Here is a 26,762-nt window from a genome sequence, read left to right as displayed (position 1 = left end):
AGGATGGAAGAAGAACATCAAATATGCTTAACAATATTCATTCTGGAGCTGCTGTCTTTAGTGCACACAGGGTTTTGTGTGGTGGTAGTGGGGAGAGTTGTTGGGGTGGGGGGAAGAGTAGATAACACATAAAGAAGAGAGATAATATCCCTGCATTTTCTCAGGAAGCCAAAGTGTCTGATCTGCCAAATTTCACAGCAGGGTCATTTTCCTTCTTGTTGAGATTAATGCAGAAAACATTCTAAAAAGGTTCCACTGACAACACACAGCACACATTGCTCTGAAGCAGAATCTTCTTCTTCCAAGTTACTTCTTATCTCTTGGGGCCAATGTTTACTTAGCTGGTTCAGTCATTCATTCACCCACTAACTGAGTGCTGAAGAGCAACCACTTATCAGGTATACTATTAGACCCCAGATCAGGGTGATCCTGTGGCCAAGGACATTCTGATTCACAAATGGGTTTTTGAGCTGTGGCCCAACATCAGAGTCAACAGCTTCAAACCAGGCCAGGCAGGCAGCCATGTGGAGTTAAGTCCTCCGACAACGAGTACCTCTTCTTATTGTTAATTAAAACAAAAACCCCTGAAGCTAATTGGGTGGATTTCTTTATAGCAATTTCTTTATATAGAGAAATCAACATAATGTAACTTCCATTTGTCGCTGCCAAAGATACTAATATGAAAAAATTGCATTCGATTTAATTGATGACTGACAGATATTCTGCAATCGTTACCCCTATAGCGGGAAGGACAAAGCAGAAGGGAGCTGGTAATGGGGTTAGACCTACTAGCATGACATTTCCCCAACCTAAATCACTTGGTATACAGTCCCCTTAAGGTGCCCTGGAGGAAATGAGTTCCTGCGGAAGAAGAGACGAAAGCCTATTCCCATGCTCAAATTATCAGCAGCTACAAACATCAAGTTCTGACAGCAGCTCTTTTCCTCTTTCCTACTTCCTGAGTGTGAGACATTAAAGCAGCATGGCTGCCCCTTCCTCCCTTGCCTGACTAAGAAAACTGAATTCTCAAGCCAGTGGTTCCTAAACCTGGCTCCTAAGAACACACATGCTAGGGTCCCATGCTAGACCTACTGAATTCCTTTAGAAATCTATTTTTAAAAATATCCTTTTGTCTCCAAGTTCTCAGAATGATTTTGAAGATGAGGCTGATTTAAGAATCACTGCCCATGCCACCATGAGGGTGAATTTTTCAAAAGCAAATTTAAAAGGAACTATCACCACATCCCACCCCACCCCACACACTTGTAGTTCCTCAAACATTTTATGAGCCATGAAGAGAATAGTACAGCTTCCGCCACCAACCAAATATCCAGCAATTAGCAGACTAGACCCACAGATTCTTCACATTCTGAAGCTGCTAAAACAAACATTATGTGTCGAGTGCAGAGTTTGCTCAGCAGTCCCCTTGACTGTGTGGGCTCCCCTATGCATCGATATGAACAAGCCAACGCTACTGTCCCCAGATAAAATGATAAATAAGTCAGAGGAGTCTTAGACTCTGGACTCCATCCCAACTTTAGACAAAAAGATGTACCAATCAACTTGTTAGCAGCACAAAAATAATAATACAAAACCAAAACCACCTGCCATCAGCCAAATCTAATCTACACTTTCCTTGAAGTAGTCATTTTAGAGTACTTTGGTATCAAACTTGGTCTAGCATGTACAAGCAATGCACGGATGATGCAGGCCTTCTCTCTGTACTAAGTACTTTGAGAAAGTTCAAATCCTTACAGTGGGCTGGAATGAAAAGTGCTGATTCAAATCCGAATTAGTAAACAGGACCATAAAGAGAAAACTCATTTTCATTTTCCATCCATGCACTTATTCTACCTTTCCTGGGCCAGCATGAACATGGTCCCAGCTTCTGAAAGGCTTCGACTTTCCTGCTATTATCCTAGTCTTGCTTTAACACATACTTTATATTAGAATGCGTTCCAGGAAGCATATGGCAATAGAACTAGGTCAACCATTAACCAAATAACAGGAAACTGCTCTGCAGCGCACACCCTTCAAAAGCTTGCTTAATGAGCTGGCTCTTCAGAATATGTCCTTCAGTGAAGTTGGAACTAACAGGATCCATGGCTTTCTTTAATGCTACAAGGTCACCTCATACCTAGAAGGCTTCTACACATACTACACTTTCAACGGTCTAAATCATTGCACTGAAATTTCAAGAACTAAAGGCAAAGGTGAAGAAGCAAGCTTTCTGAGCCCGTCTGACGATTTTCAAAGAACGTGTCTATTGTTCTGGTGCCATCGCTTCATTCTTCCACTTCTGTTAAATTAAAAGGAGACACCACATATTCATCTTTTCTTTCTCCAACAGTCTCTGCCTATATCCCCTTGAGGCTTCCATACCACCAATTTACCCCATAAAATACATTATCACAATCCATTTAGACTTAATAGGTCAAATGAAGACTTGGAAAAAGACCCATCTTCCTTTTTCATATAAAACTACATGAGTTTGTCCCAGAACCACACGCCTTGAATCATGAGTTTGATTTTTCTGCTCCAATGCTTCCACTCCACTCGATAAAATCTAACTTTACAATGCCCTGAAGAGTCACTTGGATCAGACTAGTAAACTGCCATCCTAAAACAAGGATACTTCAAAAACTACCAATACCCAACACTCCTTGGCTTCTTTAACCTAGATTGCCGTCTAGACATTTTTTGCTCCCAAATTATATTTAATATGAGTTGGCAGTTTCCCCTGGTTAAGAACTAACATTAACTCTCATTTATAAATTAAAATGTCAGGGTCAAATCCTTACTTACTAAAGTTGAATGCTGTGTGTCTGGAGTAGTAATCAGCATTTAGTAGAAAGTTAAGAGCTACTGCTCTGTTTCAGAAATTGAGGTGTGTTTAGGGAAGAGATCTTTAGGAGCACTATGGACTTTAAAAAGGGTGTTGGACTTAATTGAACGAACATGTACTCATTGACGATGAATGTAAGGGCAACAATGATACAGAGATGAACAGGGGAGAGCAGAGCCTGCCTTTCTGCAGCTTCCAGTCTAGTCCTGTTCAGTAATCAAACATTAAACAAACCAGAGGTTGGCCTTCAAAGTTGACTTGGCTAAATTTTAACTAACCACCATCTTTTTCCCTGAAAATAGTCAACAAGGCTTCATTGGACACCAACATAAGGAAAGGCACACCAGGTCAGAGGTCAAAGTAAGAGTCATTAATACAGTGAAGTCTAATATAGTGAAGTCTTTGGGAGTCTGGATATTCAGGTATCTCCCATCTGTGTTATTCTTGGAAAATGTCAAGGAGTTAGTTGTATAACCACAGTCAAACCAAAACAAAACAAAAAAAACAAACAAACAAAAGAACCCAGAACCTCCTCTAAGGAATTTAATAAATAATCCATTACAGAATGTCCAAGATAGTGCAAACAGAGATAAATGGACTTTTCCTCCCCAGTACCAGATTCTGGAGTCACGTTTTACAGAAGAGTTCACCAACGTTTAAAAAATCACCATGTATTAAGGGATATTGTTCAGCCCCTAAAGTCCTGCTAAGTGTACATCAATTCCACCAGTACAAGCTTCCAAGAGCCCCCTAACGGGGATGTCATGTGAAATGCAAGTGGATTCTGTCTCCTAATCAGATAGGCAACATTTAACAGTGCTCTGTGTACCTTAAGTGTTTTATAAAAACTTAAGGATGGGAGAAAAGAGAATTAGTCATTTTATGTGCCTACTACATGTCAAGCTCTGCACCAGAGATTTACGTTCATGATCCCATTTATTCCCCTTGAGAAACTTACAAAGTGGATTTTTTCCCCCCAGATTAGGAAATTGAAGATCAGAGATGAAACCATTCATTCAAGGTCACACAGTTTCTCATTGGCTCTGAGGTCTATGATCTTTCCACTGTTTACCACAGCCCTCACTGCCAAGATCTTATGGTTCTCCCAACACTGATAGCAAGGGTGTCCTGCACTGCAGTCAAATGCTCCTTTCTACTTTGTAAGAGAGTATGCTGCTTCCAATCCATTCTCCAGGACCCTTGCAAGATGATCTCGTCTTTCTCAGAGTGCCCAAACACTGATGATGGATCAAGGTCAGACCAGCTCCTAAGATACAAAGCAAGAGGAACTCAGCGGATCCCCCGCCAGTTGCCCTTGTCCTTACTCATCTGCTGGAGCATGCCAAGGCCTGCCTAGAATGACGCAGGCAAGGGTCACCATGGGTGATCCTGTGCCCCTCCAGATTGCTACAAAATAAAAGCTTGGTGCTGAGACAGGCTGGCTCCTTGAAAACCCGCCAACGCTGTTTCACAGGAATCAAAATTCTTAAGAAAACTATCTGCATCTGTCAACCTCAGAGTTAAACCTAGGAGGTACCAAGCAAAGCAGAAGTCTAAAGGTAAAAGGTCTAGGAATCTGTGGACCCAATCCATCTTGAATTCAAGTCCTAATACTGTCTGCTGGTCATTCCTTTTTAATTTACAAAGGAACCAAAATGTTGAATTTTCCCTTACTCAAGTTGTGACCACAAACACCCTTAAAACATATAGATATAAGGAAATATACACAAATATCATAGTTATGAAAAACCCAACTTAGGTCATTAATAAAAATGTACCCCAACAACCACTCCAGCAGCTCCATAAAACCAACCTCAAAGAAGATTTCAGGACTGCTGAAATTTAGAGCTGCTTAACATAAACAAACACCAAGTCCACACATGGGTTAGGAGAGGGGGCTAATTTTAGATGAGTGGTTGGTGTCTGATGAAATGGGCTTCTTGCTGGCTTCATGCAACTCTCCAGCCTACATTTAAACCAACTCCACCTCAAATTTTTCTCAACGATGGAAAACAAGTGGTAAGGTAGCTGAAAGAAGGAATTCATTCCTGCACTGTGAGGTCTTCATAAACTGTCCAGTCTGCTCCAGCCCCCAGGCTGCTGCAGAGACCAGGGGTGGAAGCTAGGAGGATTTCAGCATTCAGGAACTTCTGATGATCGTCGGGCCTTGCCAGACATCTGCTGATCAGCATCAGAGGCAAGAATTCCTTCAAGAGAAGCTGTGAAAATCCTCCTGAGCAAGCAGAAGAAATTGTGAGGGCTCTCAGTGATCAAGTACAACTCCACCAATCCCATTCCTAAGAAGGCTCTGGAAGACTCCATGCCTTAAATGCATATAGAAAGTAGTCTCAGATATTAAAACAAGTCAAACATCATGATCAACTGATAAAGGAAACCACTCATCCAAGAGTCAGTGAGTTGCTCTTGCTCTCCTTTTAGCACAGCTGTGAAATCCACTGAATGTCCAATCCAGTGTCCTTGTGAATTTTTTCCCTTTCACGCAAGTGAGAGGACCCAGTTCCAAACTGGTGGCTTTGATGTACTTGCTCATCAGCTTTCAGCCTTAGCAAGGAAAAACAATCTTCCCCTCAAATTGTAGAAGCTCTCTTTGCAGGAGAACTAGACAATCCTGATGGCTCTCTCCAGTTACATAGCAATTATGTAATTGCTAAGCTTCTGCAGAATCACTGGAACCGTCCTGCAGCCCTCCACCGACTACAGCTGCAGCACAATGTTCTGAGATGATTGTAGCCTTTGAACGGATGGTCGCTCTCAAATCTCAGCACAAAAGGACATACAATGGGATTCCATCTCCAGTACAAAGATGCTCCTGCCTAACGAAGCCCTTCCTCCTCCTCCCAGTCTGTGCAGCTAACTTGCCTTTGCCCGCCCTACATGTGTGCGGAATGTGGTTCACTCTGTTTATGCTGACAGGTTCCAAAAGAGGCAGAAAATCAGCTGAAGTTTTGCCATGGACCATGCACAAGGTAATCATTTAACACATAATGTGAAAGCTCCAGAAGAGGACAAGATGCAGGGGGGGCGGGAAGCATCTCTCTAGGCTTCCTGCACTGGCATGAAATGAGTGCTTCCCTTCCTTCTGCCAGCTCCAATCCTTCATGTTGACATTACACATCCTGTACTGTAGATCCACCCCCATGCTGCCGCTTGCCCAGCTGAATTATCTCCTGCGTCACAGCGGTGGCAACAGAACTGCTGGCTCGGCAGACCTGAGAGCACCATTTCAATGCCTCATGCCTTCAGCAACTGGACACATCGCCACGCGCCAGGGCTGGTGTGTGGCCCCCTCAGCAGCCATGCAACACTCGACCTAACCTTCTGCTAACCAGATGGTTGGTTTGCCTCTTGGGACCAGACCATTAAACTTTACTTTATTAAATTCTATCAAAATGTGGGGCCGGTTTACAGCACTGTGTCTGGTTCATCTCCAACAGGGTTGCTAAGATGAAAATGACCTAAAAATAACTGGAAACTCTACTTCACACCAACAGAGAACAAGATATTTTGGAGTAAATATTTAAATGATCTGCCAGATTACGCACCCCGGCAGCATGGACTACAAGGTTAGCAAATTATATTGTAAATACACACACACAAAGATGCAGAAATGCACGCCTCTAACCAGGCATCTATTTCCGACTGCTTACACCACAGTTCACCATCCCCAGGCTCCAAGGTATTTAAATGTGGATAAGGACAACATCTCCATCATAATAACTCCAATTACCAAAACAAAGAGCCTAATACAACGACTGGTGGAGCCCAATCCCCAGGGCTTGCCCACCTGGGCACAATGCAGGTGTGTCAAGTAGTCACAAGGCTTTCAATAAATACTTGATGGATGAATAGAAGAATGGACACATATTTCTCAAATATAAGAGCATCTATAAAACACGTTTTACAATCGTGAAGACACTAAATTTTCTCCAAGTCTATCATGAGCCCACAGGTGCTAAGAAGGCATACAAAGGCAGGGAGCAGATGAAGGACAAGGAGCAAGCATCTGCACCAGAGGCCCTGGAAGACTAATTGATCATTGCAAATGAACCGCAGAGGTGGCCATTTATTGGGTGCCTGGGGGGGAGGCGGGTGCTGGGTGCTTCACATACATTAAACCCCTAAGGCCTTCCCCAAAGAGAGAATTTCATTTCAAAGATACCCTGGAAGCCAGGAGCAAATTAGGAGCTTGACCCAAGTTAGGTCAATTAGTTTTCTACTACTCTGTAGTCACGGATAAATCAGGATCTTACAGTTCATAAGAAAGTGACTGCGAAGGGGCCGGTCCCAAAGAGCTCCCTTTCCTTAGTCTCCAGGAAACTAGAAAAGTTCCTCCACTACCAGAGCTTCTCTGGCACCCTAGGAAGTCCTGGTTTGGGTTACTGCTGCTTCTCCCCAGATTTCCTTTCATATTCAGGACATCCTGTACCATTCCTGCCACACCCAAGCTCCAACCTCCATTCCTTTGGTCCTGGAATCCGTGTCTTTCAAACCAAAAACCTCTTACTTGAGATCAGCCCGGAGATCTGAATTCTGCCAAACAGATTCTCTCCTCTCCAAATATCTCTGCACACACTTTTAATGTAGTGGCTATAAAGCTGTGTATAATTTAAATAAATTTTTTTTCATTGATACCTTTGTTTCTCTGGAAAATTTCAAAATGTAAAAATCAAACAATTGTAATGGATAATTTGTATTTTAAAGTGAAAAATCACTACACTGTTTAATCAAAGAACCCCTATGACTATCTTTGCCACCAACATCACCACCACCACTCTGCCACCAAGGAAGCCACAGTGAATGCTTCTGTGGCTTGGAGCAAGCAAAATTAGGTAAGTTCTGTTAGGCCATACCGAGACCATTCCACATTCTGAAATATTACCTATCCTTAAGGCACTCTAAAATTAGCCTCCTGAGTCGTCAGAGCATCTGCTACTACAGCACACTACTAAAACCAAGTAGACACGGACTATTGTAATCACTAGAGTTTTCTTAGACAAATCATTTTTGCCAGAATGATGCCAAACAATAGGAACAGTAAATAACATCTTTCTTCCAGAAAGCTCAAAGACGTTCACACTGATTAAAAATTGTTCCCCCACAAGACTCCAGGGAATATCTCCGCAAGGTTGGAATAGGCTTTGTTATCACGCAAATACTCTTTCCCAGAGAACGTGGCATCATCCTCAGGTAATTTACAAATCCCTACTGAATACACGCACAGATAAGAGAGCCCTGCAGGGCCAGCAGCCAGGCAGGCCTAACCCAGATCTGGACGTCTACCTGCACATGGGCAACAGCAATGAGGACTGTTAAGGCAAATTCTGCACAAAATCAATCAGGTAGGATTAAGAAAACCAAGTTCATGAACAAAAACAAAATAACATGGAAAAGCCCTGAGAGAAGATCTCGACCTCATTTACTCTATCAGTGAGGAAAGAGGACTTTCTGTGTCCTCGTTATGAACAAGGGCCCTAATAAACATCATAACTTTTAGTCTTTTATGTCAGTTCTAGAGATTCACGTTATTCTCCCCATCTCATATGGCAGAAAGTTGTGGGAACAGAGAGGTTAAGTGACATACTCAAAGCCACACAGCTAGGAAGGGAAAGAGACCAATTTCACCCGAGGCCCAAAGAATATGTTCCACCCACTATACACCACTTTTTCAATGTGGGTCCCTGCACAAGAACTGTGTTTTCACCTAGAAATTCTAAGAAATTTACACTCCTGAAGTTTCAGAAAAAAGAACCTCTTCCAGAAAGAATATGTATCTATAGGTATATGCACACATAATACATATTTACATATTTATAATCAATACATACTTAATATATATGTACAGATATACATACACAAGGCCCTAAATGTCAGGTAGGCAAGTTCTTATTGTTATTCCACAGGTCAACTGCATTGAAGTTTAGTGCAAATTTTAAGTGCATTATTTTCCCATAAAACTGCATGTCAGAAAGGGATGGCTGCCCAGTGACAATCTGGCCAAGTGATTCATGGTGTCACCCTGACATACCCTTTTCTGATACAGACTGTTATTTGTATTTCCTAGAAATCACTGCCTTGGTTTGTGAGATAAGCAATAAACAATGCCCCCAGCAATGACAGATTCTTTTCACACTGGAAGACACTGGTGGCAAACGTCATGAATGAATTTGGGTGTTGGGGGTGGATATAGTGAAAAGCTCCTGCTCTGTATTCCTCAGACCTTAATGATCATGTTGATAAGGTATTATCCTAAACACAGATGACTTTTTCCTTTTAAGACTATGCCACATGTACCAAAAGATCTGTTCAAATGAATCACATTAAATCTACTGAACAGGACTTAGTGCTGAGGAAAAAGACAATCTAGGCAATTTTGGGCTTGTATGCTTCCAGATTTTCATTTATTATGAATATTTTTCAGTCATCTTTGTTTCTTAAAAATTTAAAGATTTGTTTTTTTGTCAGCACCGATACAAGCTCACAGACAAAATGACACTGTCATTGACTTTCTACCAAAATAGGGAAGAGATGAGGGAAAGTTGCAAGAAGGGAAGAAAGAACAGGCAGGAACTCATTGGGAGCACCAAAGTTTCACAGTTTAGAAGCTGCTTCGAAGGAGCTTGTGAACACATACCTGGGCTGGGGTCAATTTTGATCATTGTAGTTGACATCTAGAAATGGGGTTATGAATATAATTACCATGAAGCAGCAATTGGGCAATCACAATCTAATTAAGCCCACTGACTAGATTATCTTGTTTTTCCCCTAATAATCACATAACATTTAACACTTGCTAATTTCAGGGCCTGTGGGTGATGTTCATTCATAATGAACAACTACAGCCACTGATCAGAAAAAGGATGAGTAAGGTACCCAAACACTTGAGTCCACCAAGTAGTAGGGATGAATTTCAGGGACAGTTGACATCTGTTCAACAGTACTTCTCAGCCACCACCCACATACTTTCCCAGTCCCCCAAAAAATGACTAACAAGAGACAAAGCCAAAAGAGAAGGAATGATGAGAACTTCCCCAGGAGTGAGAATACAATTCTGCCTTCTTACTTACTTTATATGATCTATGCAACATGGTTTTTCACACCACCATGGAATCTTTTAAAAAATGCTTTTCTTTTCTTTTCGACTCATTATAATGGCTGATTCTTCCACCAGGCTTGCCTACGTCAATTATACGATTCTCCTGGCCATGCTCTAGGCTCCTTCTCCTGCCCCACCTGCCTCTCAAGTAGAGGGTATTCTCAAACACAGTACTCCATTCCCAGCCGGTGGAACTACACGCACAAAGATCCTTCAACCCAATTCACCTTCCCTTTCTGCAAAGCAGTTCCTGAAGGTAATAGTCTCTTCATATAGTTAAGAGGAAGATTTTAGAAAGAAGTTAGGACCGAGCCTTTCTGGTGGCGCCAGCAGTTAAAGGCTCAGCAGGTCACTGCTATAGCAGGCCACTGCAGCCTGAGGGCCTCAGTTCAATCCAGGGCTAGGGAGCTGACCCACGGGCATAGCAGAATTTGCCCGCTGCTCCCTGCAGCAGTGTATTTCAGTAGATCCATCTGTTCTGCTCCCCACTCTGTCTCTGGTGAATCCTCTCACCTCCTGTACCTCTGGTCTGCACCTCAGCTTTTCCATTCAAAATAAATAACCTTTAAATTAAAAAAAAAAAAAGTTAAGGGCTGGTTCTTGAGACAGACTTATGTGAAGGATTATCTTAGATGGCCAGGCACTAGTGACTAGGGTCATAGCTAATGCTCCCTAAGACTGAGTAGAGTCCTTATTACTCTTAAATTAGAAAGTCTACCTGGACAACCATATGTTTTGGTATAGCTCAATTTTACTCTATGATACCATGCAGTTTTGGTTTTTTTCCTGAGTCTTTTTCCCATTAAAGGCTTTTATCTGGAAAATAAAATTTAAAAAATGCTTGTAACAAGTTTTGTAAATAACAACATGGATAAGAAAAATGAGTGACTCTGTGGCCTCATCTAGTACACTTTATAAACAGGACACATGCTTATGCTCCTACAATGATTTTGGTTGTGAGTCTGTCTGGGGACAGGAGATCCCCTAAACAGATCCACAATAAAATTAAGATTTTAAAAAATCACCACTAGTTGCTTTGGGGCTGAAAAGTCCACAGAGACTTTTCAGATGCCCAACTGCCTGTCTTACAGAAAAGCTATCTTAGGGATGTTTGGACCTGCTCCATCTCCCTGAGCACAGCTTGTTACGTTGCTGAGGGCACTTGTGGTCATCCATGAACAGCAGCTTCCTTACTGTACTGTGATGTTTCAGGGAGAGGCAAATAAAACCAAAACATTCATCATGTCTCCGTGATCTAAACAGAGCACATGATGATCACCAAAGGGCATGGAGGAGACGAGCACCCATTCTTTGAAGAAGATCTGCTCCAAAAATGACCATTAGACAGTAGAACTAATTTTCAAGTATGCCTGTGTAGCTTTTGAAAACATTGCATGTGCTTACAGTAACCAGAGTCAAAACAGGACACTGAGATTTTCCAAAGAGGCACTAGGAAGGGAAAAGTAAAGCATCTTCTCTACTTAAAACAAAAAAGTCACACAGCATTCTGCCATTGGTACTCCTTGGAAATGTCCATGTGTACAATTACTTTACACTACTGAGCTTGACCCAGTACAGTTTTAAAACATGCATTCTCTAAAAGTTTGCCCTATATGGTCTCTTGCTTTTTTCCCCACTATCTCCTCTGTAACTCAGAAGAAAAGAGGGTACCCATTAAACACACTTTGTTAAGCTATTACAATAAGTTATATCTCTCATATCAACTAATATATTATAATTAATTTTCCATTATGCTCAGATTTCCTTCCAGAACACCGGAATATACTCCTGGCATAAGCAACTGGGAGAGATAAACCATCAGGAACATAAGCTATTAGCATACTAAGTAATAAGCAAGGCCAGTTCCCACCAGCTGAGAGCTGGAAGGTAGTCCCCTTGGGTGTGAGTCCCAGCTCCCCACTTCATAGCCACATGACCTTGGATGTAAAAGACTTTACCTCCCAAACCTCCTTTTCTCTACTGCAGGAATAGTCACTAGTTCACACTAAATGTTAAACAAACGTTACATAGTGTTAATACTATGAGTCACCACAGGAGGAGAAATAGCATTTTGCTGAAGGTTTGTGTGATCTCCACTCTATAGAGGAGTTGGCAGAATATTTTGATGATCATATTAATTCTTCTTAAGGATGGTGTTCTTACCCACTATCAGAAGATACAATATTCAATTGACAGCAGAAGGGGTTGAAACTGACATTCAGATGAAAATGGGGCTTTTTCACACAGATCCTCTTTTCCCAATTATCATTAGTAAATACTAAGTAACAGTCTTCAGAGAAGACTGTTAGTTGCATGTAAAATAGAAACCACCGAAGATAAATTTCTGGGTGACAAGATTTGTTACTGAAATCTTACCAAATCTCTAGCTGGTGTCTGTCTTTAGCTGTCATCAATCTGTAACCTTGTGTTCAAATTTCATCCCACAGAAAAGACCCCTAGAAATCGGGTCCACTAGGTTAAATGACTGATGCCCAATTGCTGACTAATTTATTATAACATAGAGATGATGTGATTAGAGTTTAGATGGCTAAACATTCTAGATCACAATGGCCTTATTTTGGCTTTTAAAATGCCAGGATTAGATTGACAGACCAGCCTGTGTCACTAGGTTCAACCCGATGGTATAATCCCAGACTGGACACCAGGTAGTAATCACGGTCCATCCCCTTCCCCTCTGAAAGAAACACGTCTTTGCTCTTCCTTTTTCTGACACCCAGAGGGTAGGTAGCAAAGCTCTATGGATAACTCTAGAAAGGACTATCACATTTTCTGTCCATTAATAATGCAGCTATTTTCTACTGCAATCTATTCTCTGCCTCGCTCATATCCTGGGATAATCTCCACCTAGGCCTACTTAACCAGTTCCTTCAAGTGGCCATCTGACCTTCATCACAAAAGTCACATTTGAAAACCCAAAGTCACATAAACTGTCTTCCAAGTCCAATTCTATTTTTTACAGTAATAACTGACCAAAGAATGTGGGCCTGAACACTGGTCTTCATATTTCACATGCAGTAGGTAGCACATTACCAAGTTTTTTCCCACTTGCTTTATTGGGGGTTTTTGCTTGTTTGTTTGTTTGTTTTTCCAAAAGCAATGTCTTTCTTTTTCCTGTAGACTCTTCCCAGTGGACAGACCTCTTCTATTTTGATTTGTCAATCATTCCCCTGCCGGCTCTTCTCCTTTTCCTTCTCCCATCCAAGCTGTCTCTCTTTCCCAGCAAATTTCCACCACATAATTATGGCAATGCTTTAGCCTACTTTTCTGTTAGCTTAACAACCCTGTCTATTTTCTACTTGTGCTGATGCTACTGTTTGCTTTTCTGACGGGCTAATCCGTACATCCTTTCAAGGCCTAACTTCCCCTACCATGATAGCAGCTGGAGCCCTAATTCACAGGTGCCTTCCAAAGCTTTTCATTAGCAATAGAAATGAGATGGTTTAGAAACCCATTTCTTAATCTGCAGGTGAGTATTGGAACCTTTGTGCAGCAAACATCTTTCAAGTATCCCACATTGTGCCACTGCACAATTATTTTCTGAGTAATAAGTGCAATGTTATAGGTACATTTGTAGTGTTAACAGGGAGAATGTTCCCTCAGAGGAAATCAGCTCCCACCCTCCTGCCTCTGACATTTCCCAGCTCAAGAGAGCAGCACTCAGCTGACATGAGCAAAACTGAAGAATAATGACTTTACCTTCTTAAATTTGAACAGGGAAAAGAAGAATTCCAAAATTTGAAGGCCTTAGCTCGTGTTCTGGTTCAACTGGCCAGACGAGGGCTTAAGGAGCGAGCTTGGCCTTCCCCAGCTGGGCTCTGTGGCAGATAAGCCTCTCCACAAATCCTGGGCTTAATTACTTCTGACACAGTTGTCTGGCCTGGGCCTCCAGCCCCTTTTGTGCTCAAACCAATCTGAATCCAGAGGTAAGTCTTTGCTTACTCCTCTTGGACAAATGCTTAATTTCCTACTAAGTGATCCTAAAACATTTTAATCAGGATCTATTGGTTCCTAGTAGAATTTCCCCCAAATTTCCTTGCAAGGTCTTTGTTTAAAGTCTTCTAGAAAGCCTCACAAATAACTTCCTGAGTCAAGCAGTCCTCATTGTCAAGTATTTATTTTTTGGAACAAATAAGTACCAAACATTCTACCCTGCACCCCCAAGAGCAGGCTGTGCTCTTTGAATGAAGTTGGGGGCAAGACGTGGACAGACACAGCAGAAGTATTTTATTAATATCCAGAAGCAACATGCAGGGAACTGAACAAGCAAACACATGAAAGCAAGGAAATCAATACCAAAATACCCATGACCTGGCACAGAAAGAAACCTTCCCTCCAAGAATAACTCAAGAAAAAATGTCTCCAGCTAGGAATTAGGCAAGAATGCTTTGAAGACACAAAGTAATCTACTCAACAGAATTAAAAGACAATGCATTTGCAGTTGACCATGGCGGTACCCTCTCACACCAAGCCACTCATCCTCCTGTCTTCCCAAGCCCTGAAAAAAACCAACTTTGTATTGGAACCACACTCCAAAGACCAAAAATCTTATATATGTTTCAAGTGATAAGGACCTAAACTTGTAGAAAGTAAATAAATTTTGATAGTACTGCCAAGAAGAAAATGTAAATCCAAAGAACTTCCAATTGTCTTTGTATTTATCAGTGGGTACAGCTCTCCAGACACACAGTTCAAGGGGACAAAAGAGTCAAAAGAGCTTCCCAGTCAACTGCAAATGCAATAGAAATTCATAAAAGTCCATTTGTCCTAAATTGGAAACTTCTCCTCCTAGGACATAGAAATCCAGGAGACTGTTCAATTTAGGATTATCTTCTCCTCAATGTCCCCCCACCCCAACCAAAGGGCTTTTTTTTTTTTTCTTCCTCAGTACTGGCATGCAAACCATGCTGTTTTAACTTCTTTCCTGTTCTCCCAGTTCTTCTGGAACATTTTATTTTCGACAGTCAACTCATTTGGAGTAGTGCCACACTGAGGTTCAACTGTTTACAGCGTTAACTGTGTTGCTGCCAGAAGTCCACAGGCAGCCCTACCTTCTCCAGACTGCCTCCTGGATTAAGGATTTACGCTTTAGTTTGGAAGAAGCTTAGAACATGAGGAAACTTCCAAACATCACTCTTCTTCTTTACAAAATTACTTTCACTTGTTCAAGAGGAATCAGGAATGGCAACCCATGTCACCCTTCAGAAGCGCTGTCCCATCTAATTCTCATGGTTAAATGTTTTTAGGGATGACTTCATGGATATTGGGAAAAGGGAAAGAGCTAGCTAGCCCTTGGTCTCCAAGAGAGAACCGAGCTCCAAGAAGATACACGGAGGGCACATTTTTGGAAGAGTTTGAACCACTGGAAAATCACCAGTAATTGTTTTACTGGATTTCAGTCTCTTGGCCATTCATCAGGATTACAAAATGGCATCTCTGAAAGAAGCCAATTTAAATCTGTACCACGTTGCAAAATAGATCCTTGGAGTCCAATTGTGGGTACTTTTGTAAGTTGCAATAAACCCAGACAAACTTCCAAAGAAGGGCATTTGAAAAGGACTCCCAAGCCTTGAATGTGAGGACTACAGAGGAGAGTGCAACAATTAAAACAAAAGCACAGCTACAACTCCAATAGCTAAGACCTGACTCAAAGTCACACAAACAAAATTGGCCTCTGGAGCATATCACTTCTTGAATGAAACCATGCTCAGCCCCCAGGACTCCCCAGTATGTTAAAATCAACCAATAAATACCAATATTCCTGCCCAGGAGTGTATAATTACAATTTCTCAGAGAGCCTGGCACTCTGGAGAGGAGAGTTTCACAACCCTCCACAATCATATGCAGTGGGGAGGTGGAAAGGGCACTGGGTTGGGAGTCAGCTGACCTGAGTTCTAGGCCTGGCTTTGTTACAACTGAACTTTCTGACCTTGTGCAAGTCACTTCATGTCTTTGTGCCAGTTTCCTCTTCAGTAAAATGCAGGAGGAGGGGGAGTTGAAGTGTACCATCTTTCTAAGGCACCAAACAACCTTCTTAAGTGGAAGTTCTGGCTGTTGTATATCAAACAATATTCATCATTAATGGTGTACCTATCTGTCAAAATTTAAATGACTTCTATGTTAATTTCTACTTAGGAAATAGTATTTTTTTGTTCATTACCTCCCCACGCCCCAAAAAAACCCTCAGCTTAATCTCCCAGATCCCTTAGAATTCTTTCATATTTCAATAAAAGCCTCTTTTCTTTTCCTTTCTTCTTTTTTTAATTTTTTTAAGCAACCTTCCCCAAACTAAGACTTGTGCTATTAAAAGAGCTTAGAACTTCCCATTTCCTTGCTAGGGCTAAAATTAAACTGTCCATTCCTTAGGGCCCAACATAACATCTGCCAGATGTCTTGGCATATCACACAAGAAAAGGAATTATCTTCTAGCATTATCTACTCTCCTTTCTGTTTTCTCATAATCAATTAATAGGTCATCAACACCCAGCTAATGTTTCTCTCAAAGTCACCAATTTCTCAAGTATGTGAACCTTACAAGACTTTCTCTCTCAATATCCCTCTCTCAACAGGGCTCACTCACGCGCTCTCTCTCGCGCGCGCGCGCTCTCTCTTTTTCTCACACACACACACACACACACACACACACACACACCCCCGAGTGATTTCCAGGACTACCCCCCCACGTTTACAGGCTGTTAGGGATAGACCTGTAAATATTTTCCCTCACTTTTAAATTTCCTTAGTTTCCATATGCCAATCACCCAATCATACAGGCATGTCAGATCCTTTGCAATCTGAGACCATTATTTATATATTTCCTAATTTGTGATGGTGGCATTGTGAAATAGCATCTCTGTTCTCCAGTCATCAAGAAACATTTGATAGAGCTTTGTTAATGCTGTCCCATGAGGCAGGGAACTATAAGTCATACCACAAAGAAGATAAATAAGGTCATTTTAACCAAGAAATCTCAACACTAAGGAAAATTTCAAGATAAACTAGACCCTATTAAACTCCATGACACAGAAAACAGAACTCTTTTCCAAGGCAACTTTACCCTTCCTTTCTTTTAAGAAAAGAGACCACAAGTACTCCAAGGTCCATTAGTAGAACTGGATTTTTCTCCTACTGTCTTCTGGAAGACTCCTCAGAAAGACTGTATAGGAGTATGTGGATAAAGATATATACATCTATAGCTATACCTCTCTCTCTAAATATATTAATTTTTTTGGTATAAAAGTTGTTTCCAACTTCAAAGAGTAGTAAAAAAAATAAGTTCTTAGAGAATGTGGTCAAGAAATTATTTCTCCTAAGTCTACTATGAGAAATTATTATGGAATATGAAGATCTCATAAGAATCTTTCTTGTGAGAGAATGCATCACTGTTCACATTCATTTCTCCAGAATGATTTCTCTTTGTGATATATTAGACCTATGGGGGAAAAAGTTACCTTATCCCTTGAGGTCTCAAAAACAGAATGCTTTGACAACAAATGAGAATGTTCAATTTGACACCTTTTATTTCTCTTATGGTGGTTTATCCAAAATACTTGTCACATTCAAATGTGTATGTTAAGAAAAATACAACAAGCCATGTCTTTTGTATCATGGTGCTTCCCATGCTGGTGAAGGACACCAGCGATAGACCTGTCTCTTAGATAACCAGTTACAACATATCCTCAAGCTCCACAAAATCCCTAAGTACCTAATTTTTTCCCTCCAGAAAAGCTTCACTCTAAAACTATCTAAAAAGACACCGAAACATTTGGTTGCAAAGTAAAAAATGTGGTGATTCAAACTGCTGGACTGGCGACCAGTTTGTCATTTTTCTTTGCTACTGAAATAAGTAATTAACTGCTTGTCCAGGTATCATCAGCAAAAAAAGATAATCGTGGAAGTTTGCTTTAAGATCAACATATAATATATTTATGTTTACATAAACATGTATGGTTAATTAGACACCAAATTATCTGGCAATTACTTTCCCAAATAACTCTTTTTATTCCATTGCATTTGAATTTCCCAGTGTAAACATGCAGCATCCATATATGCAAGAGCAAATTTAAATACAACACTGAGGATGTTCCACTTAAGAACAAAAGTAATGGTATCAAAAGATAACATTCAAAATGAGTAATAAAAGGCATGATTTCAAGGAAAGCTTTTTAAAGTGCTCTTGGAGAGACCCAGGTTGTTAATGAAGGAGCAGAGATCTGAAAAGAAGTATTTCTAAATAAACATACATATCAACTGAAAATTTGAAAATCATACATCTTCTATTAAAAACAGTTTTACTTCATTGACCATGGACAATTATCAGCTAAAGAACTATGCATTTCTCCTCTCCTTTCATACCCCTCAGAAGAACAATAACCCTCAATTAATGACACAACAGTTTGGTTTGAAAAATGTGATGTTGTCATTTCCAGCATTGTGCACTTACTGAATGACACTGCTACCAGCTACTCAACAGAATATAATTACATCTGGAATCTAAAACCACCTCAATATGCACAAAAATACTGTAGACAGAAAGAACTTTACACACAAACAAAAAAATCTGACACATAATGAGAAAGCAAAGAATAAAACTGGTATAAGTCGCTCACCAATGTGTTCCTTATTTTCTGTTGAAGCTGGCACCTTGCTATATTTCTCCTTACTTGAAAACAACGTCCAATCAGTCTCCTCACAATTTCTTAATTGGTTCTGAATCTCCTCCAAGTTTTCATTCCACCGTGGAGCCCTCCTCACCTATCTTCAATAGTCCATCTAAAATTCTTCCAACATCTTCCCTCATCCTCAAGATGGCTACCTCACCTAATGGAAAAGCATCATCTTCATAGTAGGCTTTTATAAATTCCTCAAGCATTTCGGGATTTAGTTCTTTCCTGGAATCAATTACATAATTCTCTAGAACTAATTTGTGAAGAACTCCAATCAATGTATGTGGACTAGGGTAGGACTGGGTCCTTTCTTCAAATCATCCTTCTAAAATGTCTCCCTCTAAGACTAATAAAATCCTCTCAATTAAAAAGGTGAAGCTACCTGGACGAAAGGTTTTCTCAACTGACATAATATTTGAAAAATTTGTTTCCATAGTGACATTGTTAAGAAGACATCTGGTATTTCTGAAGACTTACAGTACTTGAGAACACAGAAAAAAAACAGCAGAATGGAAGGGAAGGGGGAAAACAAAGGAACTAAAAGAAGGTCTAATACACAAATGGAACAAGCTGAAGAGAAATGGAGACCCTGGAGAAACTGGTGTCAGTCTTAAGAGTTCCTCTGAGATGTTGAAGGATTTGTTGTTGTTGTTTTTTGCAGAAATCAAGCCAAACCAGAAAATAAGGTCTTGCAATGCATCAAAACATGACAACCAAGCCCCAGAACTCCAAAATCTCAGCCTGGGGCCACAACCATCTTCACAATGAGGAAATCACATTTCCTGGTGACTTTCAAGAGACCTGGAGCAGCATAAAGTTGTGTGAAGACCTCAGTGGAAAATGTTTAAAGGTTTTGCCTTGCCTTTCCTGAAGGAGGTCAAAATCTTTCAGGGACACTCACAAGGAGAGAGAAAGATTCCAAAAGTTTACTTCAAAATGGAAACAAACGCTTCAATAACTTGTGAAAGCACTCCTTTGGAGGAAGAAAAATCTGAGCAGCCCTTAAAAGCCCCTCATTTCCTTGCATAATGAATGGATAGTGAGGAACCACCACAAGATTTCCCCATGGAAGGGAGCAGGAGTAGGCAGGCAAGCCTCCTCCTCCAGCCATCACCAACAGAGCTTCAAAATGGAGACATCCATAATTTTATAAACACTTCTCATCTCAGCTTTGTCTCCTGGAAACCCGCTCTCCTCCATTTTCTGGTGGAGTTACATGACACGGCTTACCTGACTCAGTTCCCAGCTTTCAACCAAACTAGTCACTTCCTCCCCAAACCTGCAAGCCACCTCCAGAAACAAAACCAAAGCAGAGCAAACAGCCAACACAGACACTCAGACACGGCCCCCGGGAGCCCTGGGAGAAAGCCCCAACTGGTTGGTCTTTTCCCATCCCAGACGCGTGCTTAAAAATGAAACTTTTTTTTTTTTTTTTTTTGGTAGGGGAAGAATATAAAAGGAACTCCAGGCAGCCTCCCTCCCTCTCTGTAGGTTAGAAGCTACAATGAAAAGAAAATGAGGGTTCCTTCAGGAATGGTGAAACGCCTGGAGAATGAACGTGAGAAGGAGCTTTGTGTTTTGGAGTCTGGACTGGAACCAAGGCAGACAGCTTGCAAATGGAGGACAGGGAGATAAAGAAAGGGGAAGAGAGGGGCTGCTCCAAAGGGGGCGGCTGCGGGGTCCCCTCGTGCCTGGAAGGAGAGCAGACCCCTGGGAACTGCACCAGGAGTGAGGCGACCCCCAGGTCCCTGCCTTCTTTTCTCCCTTCCCCAGAGGAGAGCCAAGCGTGTGTAATGGCTTCTCTTCTCCAGAAACCGTTGTCCTCCTCCACCAGACGCTTCTGAACCCCCAGCCTGGAGACAGCTCCTCAGCTGCTCCTGAACCTGCGCCCCCCACCCGGCCCGGGCCCCCCGCGTCTCTCCTCACCGGCAGCGCCGGCGGCTGCAGCAGCCACCCCCACCCCCAACACACATCCCGACCCCGCATCCCAACTTCGGGCAGAGAGAGGGAGAGAGAGAGGGGGAGAGGGAGCGAGAGAGAGAGCGAGAGAGAGAGAGAGAGAGAGAGAGAGCGAGAGAGAGCGCAAGAGCCAAATACCTGAGGAAGAAGGGGTGCCAATCCGCACGGCTTTGCCATCAGGCGGGGGACAGGCAGACAGAAAGGGGGAAAGGAAGGAGAGGGACAGGGAAAGAAAGAGGTCACCCCGCTCGGGTCGGGGCGGCCCGAGCGCTCCCTCCGCTGCCCTCGCCCGCTCCCTCAGGCTCTCGCCTCAGGTCTCCTCGCCTCCCGCCCGCCGCCCCTCGCCGTCCCTACTCCCGTCCCCACTCCGGGAGCGTCCGTCCTGCGCCTCCAGCTCTCCTCTCACTCATCTTTCATTTTCTCTTCTCTCCACACAACTACACGAAATTAATTAAGCCACAGCGCTCCGCTGCCCGGCAGAAGGAGCAGCCGCGGGAAAAGCACAGCCGCCCCCACGGCCACCACCTCCTCCCGCCGCCTGCTCCTCTTCCTCCCTCGCTTCTCCTCCTGTCCCTCCTCCCTCCTGCTCTCCCTCCTCCCCACCCTCCTCCTCTCCCTCTCCCTCTCACGCGCTCTCTCTCTCTCTCTCTCTCTCCCTCGCTCGCTCCGTCTCCTCTCCCGGCAGCCAGTCCAGGCAGGGGACTTCCTCTCCTCCCGCGCCACAGCCCTCCTCGGCCGAATGAATGAGCGCGTCGGTGCCTCCACCACCCGCGCTCTCCTCCCCGGAGCACCCAGACCACCCGGAGGCGGCTGCTAATCGCAGTAACTTACAGGAGCAGCGTCCCGGCGCCGGGAGGTGCTTCGGGTTCTCCAGCCCCACCGCCTCCTTATCCTCTTTCTCTTTCTCCTCTTCCTGCTCGGGTTATTGTTGTGGAAGTTGTTGGGGAGTCTCATGTGCTTCTGCCGGGTCTCAGCAATGGAGGATCGCCATCTTCCCTGCCTTCCCCGGCTCCTCAGACTCGCTGCAGCTGCAGATGACCTGAGATATCCGTCTCTCCCTCTCCTCCCTCCCTCCCTCCCGCTCCCTCTCTCCCCTCTCGCCTCTTCTCTCCTCTCCTCCCTCTCCCTCGCGCGCTCGCGCGCTCTCTCCCTCCCTCTGTGTCTCTCTCTGAATAATGAGCAAGCGGAGGGAGAGAGAAAGCAAGACAGAAAGAGAGAAGGAAGACAATCTTCTCCTGCCACACAAAACGCCGGAGCACCAGGGGGTGCGCGAAGCCTTTCTAGTAACAACAACAACGTGCAGGAGAGAGGAAGAAAAAGGAAAGAAAGAAAGAAATGAGGAAAGGGCTGGCTGGGGGGTGGGGGGAGAACAGGGAAGAATTATCCAAGAGCTGGAGAAGAGCAGGAGAAGCTGGAGGAGATGCTGAGGCTGCAGCTCCCGCCCCCCCCCCCGCCTCCCCACCCCACCCCCAGCTGAACCCCAGAAGGAGGCAAGGTGGCTGCAAAGTTAAGGCTGGGACATTGTCTTTGTCACTCAGTGCAACACAGAGGCAGGCCAGGGAGATGCGAGTGGAGGAGGTGGCGGTGGAGGAGAAGGGAGGACGGAGATGAGATGAATAAAGACCTGCCGAGAAGGCGGCGCAAGGAGCGCGGCGGCCGGGCTGAGGCGTGCGCGCTCGCGTCCCGGAGGCGCCCGGCGGCCCCGGCCGGCCGAGGAAGCCCCCGGCGCGGAGCCCGCCCCGCCGCTCGCAGCGCTCCCACCGTCAGCCCCCACCGAGCCCCGGCCCCTGAGGGTCCCTCACACGCATCCATCCAGAAGCCAATCTCCGCAGAGAACAGACATGGGGAACTCGAGGTTGCAAGTCTAAACCCCGATCAACCACGTGGGGCTTTTTAATCCCTTTCCAGCTTGCGGTGCGAGTATCTCCACTGAAAAGCGCGAATTGTCCATTGCTGGCACGTATTTTGAAGTCTTCTCCCCACGAAATAAAGCCTCGTTGTGCATTTTATTTCTTTTCTGATATGGAAAGGAGGGGTGGGGGAGGGACAGAGCCCAGCGTTCCGAGCTTCGGAACCACCACTTTCTTTGCCTAACTTGTGAAATGTTTTGACGGCGCACCAAAAGAAGAAGAAGAAAAAAAGCCTACTTAAATAACTTTACACCCTCCAGCCCCGCGTTGCTTGCACTTTCTGGCTGATCATCTAAAGGCTCGGAAAGTAACAATCAGCGCTCCTAATGATAAGGTGTCATGGTGTTGAAGACAAGAGAGCCGAGATGAAGCTTTCACACCTTGAATTCTTATTTGGTGTAATTTCCCCCAAATCATTCTGAACTATCTATTTTGCAAAGGAGTGGGTTCCCCTGCCTTTCTTCACCAGATCGAACGTCTGCTGAGGCTTTCATGTGACCGGGGGTGGGGGTGCGATGGGGATGCCTACAGTATAGCAAGATCCATACACTGAGTCAGGAGCAATTGAAGTTCAAGGGCACGAGCTGGTCGCACCATTTCCATTTCCCCTATCCTCGAATAGGACATCCACAGCCTCGGGAGAGAGGAACACTCAGCGCGCGGTGCAGAGACCTTAATTAAAGTTTCTTTTGTCCGCGTCCGAACTGGGGGATGTCGCTGGATTCCTTTGCATATGGGAGCGCGCATCCGGCGGAGAAGGCGCGGCGTTGGGCATTCAGGGCAAGATTGTCCTCTTTAATACTCGCTCCCTCCCCCGCCCCTCCACCCGACTACATTCCGGGAAGATAGACCCATAAACCCATACAATAAAGAGGGAGGAGGAGACGCGCGCGGAGTTGGTTCCCATAGGATAGTGGGATTTCATAAAAAGATCTGAGTCCTCCTTTTCCAAGATTTTTCCCCAATCGTTTATTCCTGGGCAGAATCTCTCACCCAGAGGCATTCTTTCACCCCCTTCCAGTCAACACTTCCTGCCCTTTTCTCCTCCCACTCACATTGAAAGCCTGGAAGCCCTAAAAGGGTGTTGATGGCGGGGGTGATAAATAAATAAATAAATGACACTCTACGCGTGCGGTGAGAAGAAAGGAGGGGGAGGGGAGCGGAGAGAAAAAGTCGGGAGAGGAGCACAAGCAGGAGAAAGGGGAAGGGACTCAGAGAAAGAAAAGAAGCGAGGACGGTCAGGCTCTTCGGGACTGAAATCCTGGCTTTGTGCAGAATAGGGAGGACTCCCTCTTCCAGGTGCCTGGAGGGACCTAGGCAAGTCCTCCAGCCCCGAGCTCCTCCTCCCACCCCCACCCCCCCCCCCCCCCCCCAGATCCCAGGGGTGTCAGCGCGCTGGCCGCAGTTCCCCCCATAAATTCCTCGTGGCAACCGGAGGAAGCGCGCCAGGTCTCCGCCGTCCCTTCACTGCCCCGGCTGATAATTTACCTCTTTGTCTTTAATAAAAAAGCTGACTTTTTCTGTCAAGCTCTGCACCGGGAAAATAACAACCGTATTTCAGGTTGAAAGATCCTATTACAGCTGGGTTTTGGAGACCGTGATAAAAATCTTCCTCGACGTGAAGGTACCTTCAGGGTTGGCTCGGGTCGGAAGTCTTAAGATGGGGGCCGCCCTTCCCCCAGGGCAGGGACGGACGGAATCGGGCGGTGGGAAGGGAGGGAGAGGCGACGAGGTCAGAGGAAACCCAAAGCTTCTGGAACACCAAAGGGCTTCCCGCAGTCGGGGAATGAGCCCTGGGGAGGAGCCTTTCGCGAGAACGTGAGCGCGCCCCAACACGCCTCAGACCTCATAAACCCACTTGGCAGCGCCCCGGGAAGCGGCTGGCTGACCGGCTGCGGTGAACTCAAGAAATTAACCTGCGCTACAATTAAACGGGCTGCCGCCTTGCACACTCACCTCGAGAGACCGAGAGAGCTCCCGAACCGGCCGCGGGGGAACCTGGCTCCTCCCTCCCGTCCCAGGAGAAGAGGACAAAAAGGGGAGATGGACTTGGAGATGGCCCCGCCCTTCAAACGCTCCAATCCTTGGAAACTAAACCTCCTCTCCAAGCCTCCACATCTACCAGGGACAAAGGCGGAGAGGAGCTCCTGAGACCGATGGGGAGATAGGTGGCTCTCAGGCTTCTCCTGTAGATGCCCTGGGGGAGAGGTAGAAGGGCGAACTTTCCACCCCAAATACCGGCTAGTCTGTAGAAGACCATCTTCTGGTTTAGAGGAGAATTGACTTCCCAAAGCCTCGAAGCGAACTATTGCAAAACTCCCTCACAGCCCTGCTTTTTGAACGTGGGAAGGCTAAAATTTCAGCTAATGATGCCACACATTATTTTTCCCCACTTTTCTGGAGTCTCCTGTGTCTTAACCATCCAACTACAATAATGGAAAGAAATTAAACATGGTGGGGGAGTGGGCTTTTTGTTTGCTTGTTGTTATTGGGGAGCAGTTTTGTTTCCAATGACAGGAAAGCAGTTGGAGAAATAAAAGCTGGGTCAGGCGAGGAAGGCGCTGTGGCTGAAGGTTTTAGTGAAAACCTTGATAAACTTGGCACTTAAGTAACTGTAATTATGCTTTGCCATTAGCGGACCATTAAGATAAACAAGAGAAAGTTCGCACCTCCTGCTGTTTTATCCCCTAAGAATATTCACAAAGATACCACCAGCCTGTTGGTGGGTTATCGTCTTCACCTGGAAGGTTCATTTCTAAATTTTTTAATTAAAATGGAAAAGCTTACGTTTTGTATACAGCCCACAATGTGAGGGAAGTCTCATGGGGACTTGTTGACTCCGTGAAATTTGCCTTTTGTTACCGTACCCTATGCCATTATCCCCCCAGAGTCATATGGGATTTCAAGACTGATAATGTCCTAGGAAATATGAATATGTTGGATGTCTGGACTTTTTTCTCCCTTATCATGGGTGAGTGGCATGCAGACTCCTCGTAAAGGGAAATTATGGCTCATCAAATAATGACTTTATGAGTATTAATAGAATAATAAATCTTGCAGTTTTAGTTCAAGAAACAGCAGAGCCTATAATCAGAGTGACCCATGCAAATATGATCCATTTACTGGCCCAACTCTAGCAGGACAGGGATACTCTATAAATCATTTTGGTTTTTAAAGGTTTAGAAAGGAAGACACCCAAATCTCTCAAAGAAAAGTGTTTGTATGGGAGGGGAGAGGGAGGAGGCTTCTATCATCTGCAGGAAGGAATCATGGAGAGAAAGAAGAGTTGGCCCAGGGGCTAGGCTAAAAGACTTTCAACTGATGGTCTAATGTCATCGTTTCAATGTTTAACTTTATCATATTAAAAAGGAAATGGAAATGCCTGCAGACTTCCAGAAAAAGCTGTATTTAAAAATTCTGTCTATAGCTCCACTTTTTAAAATTTGAAGGTGAAGACTGTTGGAGTTGACAATGTTGGCAAAACAGAGAGTAGATGAATGGAGAATATGGCTTTTCAGAAATCTTAATTATTTGAATTTAAACATTTGACCATATTGTGACACACCTCTTCAACTCGATAATATTTTTCTGTCTATGTGAAACTCATTTTCATGCAATTCAATGGTCTTCTAAAAAAATTATTATTTGAGTGAGTTTGTGATTTTTCAACAGGTTATTTAGAATCCTTGAAATCTTTACTCTATCTTTGAAACATTTTTCTTTTAAAAAAGAAGCTTCGAACTGGATCCTTACAAGCCCTCCAAATATAAAAAAAGTGAAGTCACTAACATACCTTCTTTCTGATCCCTTACAGAAAAATTCATATATTCTCATGAACCCATATCCAAACAGAGGTAACTAATGGACTGGTGTCCATGTTTAGGGCAAAGCCGTAAAGATGGTCATAAGTAATTCTGAACATCTCTCAAAGGAAGAAAAGCAGCAATAGCTTGAACTTACTCTGAATTGGTATATATGCCTTTGAATACCAAGGATGTTTCAATAGCAATGTCCTAAAAAATAATTTTAAGTCTTACTTTCATAGGTAGAAGTTAAATTTACAATTTCATCAAACTAGCTATTATAATAGAATATTTATGCATATTATTTAGCCAATAAATATTTGTTTAGCATCTATGCTGTGTCACAGAGCTGAATGCTAGGAGAAGAGGAGTCAAAATCTAAATGCATGCTCTACTTCATGAACAACTAACTTTAAAATTCCAATATTTGATTATGGAACTGTTATA

General features: G+C 43.7%; 1 protein-coding gene across 7 annotated transcripts in view; it reads right to left on the bottom strand.

The window, feature by feature from the left end:
* The window catches only part of ZNF462 (zinc finger protein 462), a 158,900-nt gene that overhangs the window by 109,724 nt on the left and 22,414 nt on the right, over nucleotides 1–26,762 (bottom strand). Inside the window, exon 1 of one of the 7 annotated variants that reach the window (XM_037491656.2) lies at nucleotides 24,469–24,527. The exons of 1 other annotated variant lie outside the window; for it this stretch is intronic. The gene's annotated coding sequence lies outside the window, so the exon portion shown is untranslated. 5 more of the 7 variants (XM_037491662.2, XM_054689126.1, XM_037491659.2 and 2 more) reach the window with 5 other exon arrangements.

Source organism: Talpa occidentalis, unplaced genomic scaffold (assembly GCF_014898055.3).
Source record: "Talpa occidentalis isolate TD23 unplaced genomic scaffold, MPIMG_talOcc4v2.1 talOcc4.7, whole genome shotgun sequence".
NCBI classification, from domain to species: domain Eukaryota; kingdom Metazoa; phylum Chordata; class Mammalia; order Eulipotyphla; family Talpidae; genus Talpa; species Talpa occidentalis.
Note: the sequence above shows the minus strand (reverse complement) of the source record. Positions and strands in the feature narration are given on the sequence as shown.